Source organism: Protopterus annectens, chromosome 17.part0, assembly GCF_019279795.1.
Source record: "Protopterus annectens isolate FY-2018-M chromosome 17.part0, PAN1.0, whole genome shotgun sequence".
Lineage (NCBI taxonomy): Eukaryota > Metazoa > Chordata > Ceratodontiformes > Protopteridae > Protopterus > Protopterus annectens.
Window position 1 is genome coordinate 339,120,369 of NC_056751.1, and position 13,996 is coordinate 339,134,364.

A 13,996-nucleotide genomic window follows, 5' to 3' on the forward strand; every position below is an offset into this window, starting at 1 on the left:
GTGTCTAACAAAATAACTATTTTGCTATGCTGCTGCACTACCCAGATGTTCTAAACATAGTGGTGAATTTGAGAAAAAAACCTCTCTAGTTGAACTCCCACATTAATAAACTGAACAACAGTAAGAAAATAATGAAAAGATGTAACAAATCTCCATTCTACTACCTCACAATTTCAGTGAAACATGCCAGAAAGGAACTTAAGAGCACTATTAGAAAACATGAAGCACAATACAAACTTAATGTTACAGCAGACACCAAAGGAAAATACAAATCTTTCCACGATTATGTCAGGAAATTGTGGATTAACGACCAAAAAAGCAGTGAGCTCTTCTAGAACAATATCACACATTCTGATCCCAAGAACAGAACCAAATAAAGCAGCAGACCCACTTGGTGCTAATAATACCCAATTTACCCATACTGTTGCCCCCACTACCCCTAAAAGATTAGTTTCCAATGATGCCACCTCAGAATAATTCTTAAAATTCCCATCAAAGGCTGAAAATAATACTTCTATGGGACCACATTGCATACCAAGCTGCATTTTCACCAGTACCAAGTATGCACTATTCGAGGCTCTATGTAAGCTGTTCATCCTCGTCTATCCAAATGTTTGCACCCAATCTCTGCAGAGCAGCCACTCTGGCTCCCATTCACAAGGGAAGCCCCTCTACAGACAGGTAATTACAGGCCCATCAGCCTCACTAGTCTTATATGTTAACATTAGTTTTAATGTTCTTTCCATTTTAAATCTATAATGGTTATCTTCCCATTTTTGCTAAAGTTTCATTTAATATTTTTACTGTATTTTTACAGAATATGACTATTCCAGTACATCTCTCAGTTCCCAAATTCCAGACTATCTTTCCTCACCATAGTTTATCTGTTTGTAATCTTTTTTCATTTGTTAAAAATCTTGTGTCTTCTAATGTAATTACATTGACATCACATGTATTACATCACTCCAAAATTCCTATTCTTCTTACTATATTCTTAATACTATTCACATTTACAGAAAGCACTATACATTTTTCATTTTCCCTTTTCCTTAAATTCATGGTTCCATAAGTTCATAGTTAATTACTAGGCCATTCTAAGCTTAGCTAATTACTAGGTCATTCTAAGCTTAGCTAATTTCCTTCCCCAATGTGAGAATCAAACATTGTATCTTGTGTCTGTGAGTCAAACATCTTAACCATTATACCAAGCCCTAATCATTAGCTGTACACATTTTTTCACCCATTTCCTTTTTTTTTCTTTTGTATTTATCCCTTTAAATTTTCTTTTTCTGACCTTTACCCTTTTACCAACAGAATTCTTTTTCCCCTTTTACTACCACCCATCACTTATTTCAGAACCTTCGTCTATGTCCTCTTTATTTCTTCTACTTCTCCAAATTAGTTATATTTATAACATTTCAAATCATATTTTGTTGCATCATGTACCATTTCCCCAGAAATATAACATTTTCTTTTGTCAGTGTTAATAAACTTACAATAAGAACAGTGTTCACATCTTCTAGTTAAAGGGATACCACCCACATTTCCTGTACTTTCCAACAGTTATTTGAAATTTGTCATGTTTCTATATATAAATGTTGGTCTGGTGTTAAATAACCAACAAATATCACTACTCGCTTGCAATAATGTCCAATTTTTGCAAATAATTCTTTCAATTTCTTTCAGATCAGTAGTGTAATGCATTACCATGTTGTTACCAAACTGAAAACTGGAACTACCAGTCCTAATCACAGAATTTTCCTGACAGTTAAAACCAAACTTGACAATGGGTGCGAATTTATTCTGCCTACCCACCCAAACTTCAGTGGTGATTTTATCCAATAAGTCACCTGGATACCCTCTTTCTTTGAACATTTCTCTTAAAACTGAAAATTCCCCTCAAACACTCTGAGTTTTCTGATGTGAGCCTAGAAACACGAATCAACCGACTGTTGACAATACCTTTCTTTTCATACATAGGATGGCAACTCAAAAAATGCAGAAATGTATTACAATAAGTAGGTTTCCTAAAAATTTTTTGTAACCAATGAACCCTCTTTATTTTTAGATATATTGTCAAGGTAGTTAATAGTGTCAACTCATCTCATACGAAAATTCCAGAAAATCGGTACTTTTATGCATATAATCTACAAACATGTTCAATTGTTCGTTAGCACCCGTCCAAATAAAAAGTAAATTGTCCAGATATCTATGATAGGCGAGACACTATTTAAATAAAGGTATCTTAAACAATAAATGTACTTCCTACCATAACATCACTGCATTCGCAAATAGTGGAGCGCAGGCTACACCCATTGCCACACCCTGATTTTGTCTGTAGAATTCAACTTCAAAACTTATAAAATTATTGTTCAATACCATATCCATAAAAGAAACAACCATTTCTTGGTCACTCATATCTAATCTACTAAATTCTGATACTATATCTTTGAACCAAGTTAAACCCACATCCTGCTATATTACAGTATATAAACTGTGTACGTCACATGTAACCAGTAAAGAATGTTGAGGTATAATAACTGGTTGTAACTTATTTAGCAGGTCCCATGAGTCCTTAAGCACATGTGGAAATGGTTCAAAAATATGCTTCAACCTACCATCCACATACTTGGCAAGCGGAAAACGTGGATTTGATTTGTAGTTACTTTCAGGTATATCGTTATTACAATTTCTTTCATTTTTTTCATATAAGAAGATATACATCATGTAACAATATAAACAACCATCTCTGAATCACAGTTAAAACATCCAGTAGGGCTACCATTTCTTTATAAGAGAGTCAACATAAGAAAGGGGTCATTGTTAACAAAACAGTGAGCCTTACAAAAATGCAAGGATTTGTTACTGGAATAATGTGTTACTACCGCATTCATACATTGTGAATCATTCTGTAAGAGGTCCTTTGAGTCAAGGTCTCACAATTAAATGAAAACCATGGCTGAACCTAAAACTTGATAAAAGACAGGGTTACCGCTGATAATCTTGCAGCTGTCCCTAATAATGTGTTACTTTCTATATCAGTACTGTGCACGGCAAAGTCATATCAATCAATACTTAAATAAAGACTTCACTAAAAGGTCTGATAACACTGAAGCTCAAATGTGTTGGTTACATAATGGCAATGACAGGAATCAAAGAATACATTGGTGTTGTGAGAACTTGAAAGCAAAAAAAGAAAGGTCAGCAGAGACTAAGAGGTCTAGGCAATATTACTGAAGAAATGACAATGAATTTGCAAAAACAGAAGTGCCAGTCAGCATCTTCCAAGGTGAGATTAAGTAACAAACCTTTGGAGTTAGTTATAACGTCTTTACCACATACACTATTTACATAAACAGTTTTTGATGCAAAAACTGGGTAATTTTACAGTTTATGAAGTTGATATAGCAGCCTATTAAATTGTTTCTTGGAGATGAAAACTTCTGCCATAACATCATGAAACATTCAGCCCTCAAAGCCTCACTACCTAAATTAGTGAATGGGCTACTATACCACCATGCTAACTGCAGCAACAGGAAAAAATTGTGTTCTCTTTTTAATAAAAATTAGGTTTCAACCAATTAGCATTAGCACTGAAATAATAATGTCAAATAAGCTATCAGCATTCTGATAAACAGGGTTAAGAACATTTATTCTTTGTATCCTTTAGCAAGAACTTTAATACCTAGATTGTTCTGGAGCATCAAGGGCTCTAAGGTGTCCCATTTATTCTTAATGCTAGTATTTCTATTAGAAGCAAAAGAAAATATGAATTTTAGCTAAATGGTTTATTCGGCCAGAATGGATTCTAACTTTGGAGAAAAAACATTAATCAAGCTTGCATTCTATATAACAGCAAGTTACACACAATGGGCCAATGATATTTCAAAACGCACACAAAGGTGGTATAATGCGGACTACATTATTACATATGCACTTCATGAAGAAAAATAACACTGCAAGCATATAGCATGAACAGTAAATCTGGAGTTACCACAATCAACATTATCAGCTGTTTACAGTGACTGGTGAACAAAGAAAGTCAAGACTATTAGCACTGAGTATTAATACTAATTTTATGAACAAGTATTCTCATAATGCTGTAAGCTTAAACTGGTTGTACATGTGTTTTAACAATGCTTTAAAATGTAATGCTTGCATTTTGAACTTTTTGCATGTAGATTATCAATCTCCCTGATTAATGCTCAGATACATGATGGCCCACTGCCCCTACTACAAAAAAAAAGCCAGAACACTTAACAAGTTGCAGTGCTTTAGAAGGAATAAATGGAGGTAAACCTAACAAACTATTTTATAAAATGTGTTAAATAATGCACTACAGAGACAAATATTGTAATAGACTACTTATCAAAACTCATTTTTCAGTCTGCTTCTTTGAGCTCCTCTGTCTTAAAAATAAAACACATATATATACACACACACACACACACACACACACACACACACACACACACACACACACACACACACAACGTAAACAGAGACATTTTTCCAGTCAAAAAATGTAGTTAACCTATAACCAGGTGTACTAAGTACAGAAGGCAAAGTAAACTGAATGACTTAACAGTAAAGATAAAAGCCTGTCATCTGCCACAGCTGTTCCACCATACTGGTTATCTTTGTCATACAGACAGTCATACAATGAAGAGAACAGAGCCCTTTGTCATTAACAAGTCATGTAAACTGAGGAAAAGGCAGATCATGTCTCCTAAACCTGATAGACTTCTTTGAAGCAGTCACCAAAGCCATAGATGAGGGTAAGGTGGTTCACACAGCCTATCTAGATCTCGACAAGGCTTTCAACATCATCCCCCAATCTGGAATTATAGATAAACTCACTAAACTAGGCATAAAATCCCTGTCGCAAGATGGGTTGCCAACTGGCTTACTGACAGAACCCACACTGTGAAAGTAGCAGACTCCAAATCTGACTTCAGACCAGTGACAAGTGGAGTACCACAGGGTTCAGTCCTGGGTCCTCTCCTCTTTGGTATCTACTTCTCTGAAGTACAGGCTAATACAGAAGGTCTTTGGCTAACTAAGTTTGCAGATGACTGCAAACTAGGAGCCATAATCGAAACTCCTAACTATGTGGGCATCCTACAAAAGGGCCTCACTGAGACAGATGCCTGGTGTCAAAACCATGGCATCAAGTTCAATGCCAAAAAGTGCACTGTCATCCCCTTTGGTAAAAACTCTGTACCCATGAACTACCACATAGGCGGCAGTCTACGTAACACTGAAAGTGTGATAAGAGACCTTGCGACACAGGTGGATAGTAGTCTCTCCTTTGATAATCACATCGCCACAGCGGTCAGGAAATCCTTCTACGTGGCACACCTCATCACAAAAGGTTTATCATCCAGAAAAAAAGAGGTCATTGTTCCCCTCTCCTCATCACTCATTAGATCCATTATAGAGTACAACACCCCTTTTGGTATGTACCTCACAAGATATCTACAACAACTGGAAAGGCCACAGAAATACCTCACAAAGAGGATTACTGGCCTCAAACAGATGCCCTACGTAGATCGTCTCAAAAAACTCCAGCTTTACTCCATCGCATATCGCCTACTCAGAGGCAATCTCTGCCTAACATACAAAGCTATGTCAAACCCAGAGCTGTTGGACATGCTCCACTTAAAGAAATCCCAGTCCCTCCGAGCTACATGCTTCTAGGGACCTAAACCTTGTCACAACAATAAACAGAACATGCTGGAGGGATAGATTCCTGTCCCAGAGACTTCCCATACTCTGGAACAGACTACATATGTCAAACAGAGCTCCTCATTAGCACTCTTCAAGAAAAATCTTGATGATTGGATGGGAATTAGGAAATTCACTCCGGGGATCACTTCTGTGGCTCTGCTTGACAGGGGCACGGGAAAATAATTTTCTTGGGTGGTGAAAGCCAGGGTACCTTTTTGGCTAGGCTTATATAGGCCCTAGGGCCAATAGCCTAATACCTACCTTTGAATGCTAACATAGCCTAGTTTGGTTAAGAGCATTACATCTGGTGTAAAACAGAACAGTACAACACTATTACAAATCTCCCACATAGCTGCTCTAATGTAATGTTTACAGATATAGCACTCTCAAAAACTGGACCCAACAATGCGAAGTCCAGTAGCTAGCTAGAACATCTCCTCTCCAGATGAAATCCAATACATTCAAGTGAACTGGTTTGTCCCACTGAGCAATCTGTTTACTCTGTACACAAAAAACAAACACATCAAGTGTTTTACAGAGTGCATGCACATTTTAGTGACAGGTTTAGCTCTGTAAAGTGGACATTATAATACGTACAAACTGTTTTAACTAAATATGTATACTAGCCACAGTTTTGCAACATACATTCCAATAAAGAATCATAAAATAAAAATGAATTTTATAAGTACTGATAATGTTTTAAGTGCTGTACTTTCATCATGTTATATCAAATTAAGTCAGTTCATCCAAGTTATCAGACTAGACAGTGCTCAAGGTGATGGAACCCATTCTAAGAATAAAAGATGTTTCCTGTTAAAGCACCAGAAACGTTTACTGGGGGGGGGGACTGGCAAAGCTATAGCCTGAACCTCTCCCCCAATTTCTGCAACAGCCATACATTTTAATGTGTAGTCACCACTTGAAAACATAAGTGGTTATGTATTACTGCAGCTGGATGACTGCATTTTCTGTGCGAGTGTGACAAGTGCTTCACTCAGGATTCTTTGGACAGCACCAAAGATCAGGAGGCAGGACAGGTTCGAGAACTAACACTTCTTGGAAAATAGCAGCCTGAATGATAACACGCCTGAAGTAGTGTGTTGATGCTCAACCTCTTTAGGGAAACAGTTCATGACTGAGGAAGGGGTTGCTTAAGTCACTGCTTAACTGGGTGTCAGCTGGTGACTGTTCAATGGACATTGCGCTCACATAACCACCTGTCACTGTGAAGGATAAGTCTGTCTTGCACAATTACAGGCAATCTGTAAAGAAGATTTCCGGCTTGGCACTATTTATTGACTGCTTCGAAAGTCTGAGAAAAACAAAAAGAAATCTAGTTAGCCTATCATTCTACTGCTACCGTGGGAAAAATTCTGAAAATCCAGTTATTAAAAGTATGACTACATGTAAAGTAACAATCTAACCCTGAAAAAATTATCGAAGTGGGAGACAAAAAGGTATTTGATCCAAAAAAGGAGACAATTATTTTACTTGCCATTTGTTTGCAGGGAAAGTCTGACTGGGATAATACTCATTTTCAGAGGAGGCCCAGGGAGGAAACCTCTACATTCACATAATATGGTTACAATTAAATAAAGTTATTACAAAGCCTAATACAGAACAATGTCATATTAAAGTAAAATTTCAGCTTCAGTTCATACAGTGTGGACCTACACATATATAGTGCAAATATCTGGACAGCTAAAACAAGCTGAAAAAAAACATTGTCAATAGATAAAGTATTCACAAGTTGCACTTCATAGAGATGACAAACACACTGAGTACAGTCTATGGAACACATATGACTGTGTAATGTAGCCTAAGCAAAAATATATTTGATCTGTATCTAAGAAACAGATTTGACTAATGTCTTCTCTCAACATACTCAAACTATGCCAATAGTAGAAGGTAGAAGGTAGGAGGGACTAGTCCAGCCTGGAGTAGTGCAAGAGCAGAGACAATTTTTTATTTAGGCACTCTTTTAGTAGTAGTTTGAAGTTGGTGAGGTTAGATGTAGATCTAATTGGCAGTAGGACAGAATTCCATATTTTAGCAAGAGTATGAGTAGAGGGAGTTTATATGTGCTGAGAATTTGATATCATAACTTCTAACAGAAGGAAATATTTAACTGACTACATTGTCACAAGAAAAGAAAGCTCTGAATCCCATTCTGTTTAATCATACCTTGCAAGGGATTTTTGTAAAACAATACATTTGCCTTTTGTTCACTGAACATTGGAATATATCCACAAGATTCAAGACCATATGAAAAGCAGTGAGACGCAGATAATTATTGCCTGGAAAATGTATACATATACATAAGTGTATGTATGTTTGTGTGTGTAATTATTAGACACTTCAGCAAACTCCACAAACACTACTACACTTATGTTATTATATTGAACTGCCATAGAAAAGTACAGTTGTGTACACCTACCATAAATGTAGATGTTAGAGTATCTTCACTGTTGCAGTCATAACTGTAGGGTGCTCCTGCCGGCAGGCAGCCCGAGGTTGGCCAGAATCCCAAAGTCTGGGTCCGGCGTCGGCTGTACAAGCTAGTACCCTGACGTCAGTACGCTCTGGTACATAGCCCTCAGCTGACGCCATCTTCTCCAGCCTTTCTTGCCCTAGATGTCAGAAGTCCCCAATAAGTAAAAAAAAAGAATCCAACAAGGAAACACAAATACACCACAAAAAGAAAAAAGAGGGGATAGGAGGGAGGGAAACACCGACTGCAACAGTGAAGACACTCGAACATCTACATTTATGGTAGGTGTACACAACTGTACTATGTTCTTTGTGTTTCACTGTTGCAGTCATAACTGTAGGGTGGAATCCCAAAGCAGTGAAAAAGGGGAGGAGGCTTAGACAGAAGAAGGGGCAGCAAGAAGACCCTGCAAAACAGCAGAGGCAAAGCCTGCCCTAGTCTTAGAATACAGAGGGAGATTGTAGTGCTTGGAAAAAGTATGCACAGAACTCCAAGTGGCAGCTTCCAAGATATCCTTGGTAGGAACTCCTCTGAGAAAAGCTGTAGAAGTGGCAGCTGCTCTAGTAGAATGACTTCTCACAGTACCTGGAAACTGTTTCCCATGATGAGTGTAACAAAATCTGATTCCATAAGCAATCCATTTGGAAATAGTTTGTTTGGAAATAGCCTTTCCAAGAGAACTGGAGGCAAAAGAAACAAACAATTGGTTAGATTTTCTGAACTCTTTAGTCTTGTCCAGGTAAAATCGTAACTGTCTGTGCACGTCCAATGAATGCAAAATCCTTTCCCCTTTATTTTGAGGATTAGGAAAGAAAGTAGGAAGGTGAATTGTCTGATTTAAAGCCACTTTCGAAATCACCTTAGGCATGAAAGTAGGATTGGTCCTCAAGGATACTCTGTCCTGGTGGAAAATAAGGTATGGTTCCACAGCCATGAGAGCTTGCAACTCTGAAACCCTTCTGGCAGAAGTCAATGCTAACAAAAGAACTGTCTTCCAAGATAAAAACTTAATATCTGAAGATGCAGCAGGCTCAAAAGGAGGCAAAGTAAGTATTTCTAAAACATAAGAGACTCCCTATGCTGTGGAACAAAATCCCGGTACATGTGAGGCAGAGCACCTCTCTGGTCTTGTTCAAGAGGAATCTTGACCAATGGATGAGAGATACCCCATACCACAGGGTTACTTCAGCGTCACTGCTTGCTTTGACAGAAGCAAGGCAAATGAGTTAGCATTTTTTTATTCAAAAAGGAGTGGTGGTGCCCTTAACACTATAGCTATAGCTTATAAATGCCCTTGGGCGAGTAAATCTAGTGAACCTATGAACCTATGAACCTATAATTAAGATCCCAAGCAGGAACAGGAGGGGTCCTGGGAGGCCTCAAATTCTTAGCCCCTCTCAAGAATTGTCTCACCAAAGGATGAGAAAAAACAGGAGGATCAGAAATGAAATGAGCAGAAATAGCAGAAGCATGAATCTTAATGGAAGAAAAGGAAAGTCCTTTAGACAAAAGATCCGAAAGGTAAAGCAAAATACAAGAGAGATCAGGCACCAATGGGTCCGAGCCTCGGTCCTGCATCCAAATACAAAATCTCTTCCATTTAGAGGCATAGGATTTCCTAGTGCTAGGCCGTCTAGCTTCCAGAAGAACATCCAAAACTTGTTTGGGAAGACTAGAAGAAATCAAATTCCTTTGAAGAGCCAAGCTGCCAGGCAAAGGGTCTTGAGATGGGGGTGTAGCATCTGACCCTGATGCTGGGACAGAAGAGAAGGGTTCAGAGGAAGAATCCAAGGAGGTTCCAAGAACAGGTGCTTTAAAGTTGGATACCAAAACTGTCGAGGCCAATTTGGAGCAATCAAGATGAGGAACTTGGGCTTGTCCTGTTTTATCTTTAGTAAAACCCGAGGAAGTAGAGGAAGAGGAGGGAAGGCATATCCCGAAAGGTTCCTCCAGCTGAAGGACAGGGCATCCACTTTCCAAGCTGTTTTGTGGAAGGACCTGGTGCAAAAACGAGGCAGCTGATGATTGAGATGGGATGCAAACAGATCTATCTGGGGACATCCCCAAACTGCAGTAATCCTGTTGAATAAGTTGGTGTCTAGCATCCATTCGTGAGGATCTGAAATGTTTCTGCTCAGGCTGTCTGCTAATAGATTCTGTTCTCCTGGGATGAATTGAGCCTGGAGATGTAGATTCAGATTTAGAGCTGTGTCCCATAAAGCCATAGCTAGTCTGCAAAGGGAGTACGAATGAGAACCCCCCTGCTTGTTTATGTACCACATGACTGTGGTGTTGTCTGTGCGAATCAGAAGAGGCCCTGGTTGCAAAAGGTTCTTGAAGGCTAGAAGAGCATTTTGAACTGCCAACATTTCCTTCAGATTGATGTGCCAGTGAAGATGGTCCTTTGTCCAGGTTCCCTGCTGGCAATTGTCTAGAAAATGTGCTCCCCAAGCATAATCCGAGGCGTCCGTGGTTATGATTTGAGAAGGTTGAGGTAGACGAAAAGGCTTTCCTTCATTTAAAACACACACCCTGGACCACCAAAGGAACTCCTTCTGGAGGCAGGGAATCAGAGGAATCAGAATGTCCAGATCATGGTAATGCTGAGACCATACACTTTTCAGATACCATTGAAGCTTTCTCATATGAAGCCTTGCATTTGGAATCAACAGAATGCAGGAAGCCATGTAGCCCAGTGCCTGCAGGAATTTCCTTGCAGTGAGCTGAGTGAGAGTTGCCAAGGTGTTGAAAATTGAAGCCAGCTGTATTTGTTTTTCTGGAGTGAGGAAGGCCCTTTGTAAGGATGTGTTTAGGAGGGCTCCCAAAAATACCATTTGTTGAGAAGGGATCAAATGTGACTTTTTTGTGTTCACTGAGAATCCCAGTAGGAGGAGAAGACGTTGAACAAATTCCAGATATTGAAGCAAAAGATCCTTGCTGTCTGCCTGAATAAGGCAGTCGTCCAAATAGGGGTAAATCTGAATCCCCTGAAGTTTGCAATAAGCCACTACTGGTGCCAGGCACTTGGTAAAGACTCTGGGCGCAGTAGATAAACCAAAGGGCAGTACAGAGAATTGAAAGTGTCTCGAACCTGCCTTGAATCTGAGGAATTTCCTGTGTTCCTGCCTGATGGGAATGTGTAAGTAGGCTTCCTTTAGGTCCAATGTCACCATCCAGGCGTCCTGAGAGAGCATTGGAATTAATTGCTGCAGAGTAAGCATCTTGAATTTTGGAATTTCCAAAAAGGTGTTTAACACAGAAAGGTCCAGAATAGGTCTCCATGAGCTTTGTTTTCTTGGAACCAGAAACAGTCTTGAATAAAAACCTTTTCCCATCTCTGAGAGTGGAACAGGCTCTATGGCTCTCATGGCCAGAAGAGCATCCACTTGATTTAAGGCCTCTGACCATTGATGTTTTGGCAGATCTGGCCAACCGAAAGCCCTTGGCAGAGTATGAAAGTGGAATTTGTAGCCTTTTAAAATCATGTCCAATACCCATTTGTCCTGGGTAATATGAGTCCAATTTCTGTAAAAAAGAGAAAGTTTTCCTCCGAGAGGGGCATCCAGGTAAAGAGGTCCTGTAGCCCAACCGAGAGAGTCATTGAGTTTGCTTTCTTTGAGATTGGGATCTGTCTTCTCCCCTTCTAGGTGAAGAAGCAGTCCATTGTCTAGATCTGTAAGAGGCCTGAGCTTGACCACGACCTCTGGAGCATCTATATCTTCCCCTTTGAGGCCTGTCAGACGTGGGAAAGGACCAATTTTTGGAGGGCTAATTCCTGGAAAATCTAGGAGGCTGAACTTGCAAGAAATATTTCACAGTTTGCATAGATTTTGCCTTTTCTTCCATCTTTTTAATAACCTCCTCAGCCTTAGATCCAAAAAGAACATCATGCTGAACAGGGGCATCTAATAACTTAGCCTTAACCTGTTCTGGTAAACTTTGTTGACAAAGCCAGGCATGTCTCCTGATAACAGTACCAAAGGCTGCGGCCCTGCAAGAAGCATCCAAAGCATCAAAACCACAATGCAAACTATGTTTGTTCACTTGTTCAGTTGCATGCAATACATCCTGAAGTTCCTTATCCTCTGTACATGCAGGAAGGGAAGCAAGCTTTTGCTTTAAAACAGACAAAAGAAATTGCTGATACTTAAACATATGAAACTGGCAATTTAAAGCCCTAACAGAAAGGGTAGCAGAAGTATATACCTTTTTACCCCACCTGTCTAAAGCACGAGAATCCTTCTCAGAGGGAATAGGATTTTTAGAAGTAGCAACTTTGGCAGCCTTAGAACCCTGAGAAATAGTTTCAGGATCCGCAGAAGGGTTCTTAAATAAGAACAAATGAGAGTCAGGAACCCTATAAAATCTATCAGGCTTAGAAGGAGCAGGAGGCATGGAATCAGGATTCAAATTAGCCTCAGAAAAAGCATCATCCACAATATCAAGAACAGGAGGGATAGCTAAAGGCCTATGTTGAGGAAGAAGAAGGAATTCTCTAAGCCTCTTCTTGGAAGCAGAATACTCCTGACCTTCCCAATGAAAATGTTCCCTCATCTCATGTAAGGTTTCCCCAAAAGAGAAATCTTCAGGCGGAGAGGCAGAGGGCAAGGAGTCCTCAGCATCAGAATCCTCATAAGGAGGAAAAGAATATTCCTGATCAGAGGAAGAGACAGAAGATGCAGAAGCCTGGTCAGAGGAATCCAGAGGAACATACTGTCGAGGCCTTTTCTCAGGGGGGGGGGGGGTGAGAACCCCTAATCATTGTAAGCAAATCTTCAGCCATCCTTAACAATTGCTTCTGTGTCCTGGGAGTAGATTCAGAAGTAGCTTGAGCAGGAACTTTAGACTTAACAGGAGTCTTTGTCTTTGCCTTTGAAATAGTGATGTGAGTAGGCCTGAATATCCCCTCAGAAGCCGGTACCTGCACAGCGGTTCCGGACCCATCTGAGGGAGCGATGTCCGAAGGTCCTGCAGCAGTTAAAATAGTAGGCCTTGATGGCTCCCCATGGGAGTTCGTATCAGCCATCGGTTCAGAAGTGGCGGATGACAGGGGCTGCAAAAGCGCCTCACTGACGACAGCCGAACCGGACGCTGGCTCCAGCTGCAACGAGTCCTGTTTGGACCTCGGAGGCCTGTCCTTGTCTTTGCGCTTCTTTTGAATTCCGGTAGTGTCCGACGACATTCTATAATTGAAGCTTCTGCCAAAGTAATTTAGAGCCCAGTCGTACCTGCGCTTGATAGTACGAGAATTGAACCTGGCACAGAACCGACAACAAGAAACATTGTGGTCAGGGCCTAAGCAAGGTAGACAGTAAGAGTGGAAATCTTTATGAGGTATTTGTTTTCCACATGTTATGCAATTATTAACTTTTTCTGACATCGGAGGAACAAGAAAAAGATTCCCCAGCGGGGTACTTAGCTTTGAGAAGAGAAGTAAGAACTTCGGACCGACAACAACCAAATACGCTGTTCGAAAATCGCCAACCAACGACTTGCGAGCTGCTTTCCACCGCACGGCAAGAAAGACTGGAGAAGATGGCGTCGGCTGAATCTATGTACCAGAGCGTACTGATGTCAGGGTACTAGCTTGTACAGCCGATGCCGGACCCAGACTTTGGGATTCTGGCCGACCTCGGGCTGCCTGCCGGCAGGAGCACCCTACAGTTATGACTGCAACAGTGAAACATGAAGAACATCTGAATTCATTAAATGATAGCCATTTAAGTTTCAGTCTTCCTCTCTTTCACAAAGCAGGTGATTTGGCATAGTGGTAAG

The 13,996-nt window shown here is 40.1% G+C and overlaps 1 protein-coding gene across 4 annotated transcripts in view; it reads right to left on the minus strand.

Annotated features, from left to right (window-relative positions):
- DAGLA (diacylglycerol lipase alpha) overlaps positions 1-13,996 on the minus strand; it is a 2,305,179-nt gene that overhangs the window by 1,898,724 nt on the left and 392,459 nt on the right. The gene's annotated exons all lie outside the window — the stretch shown is intronic.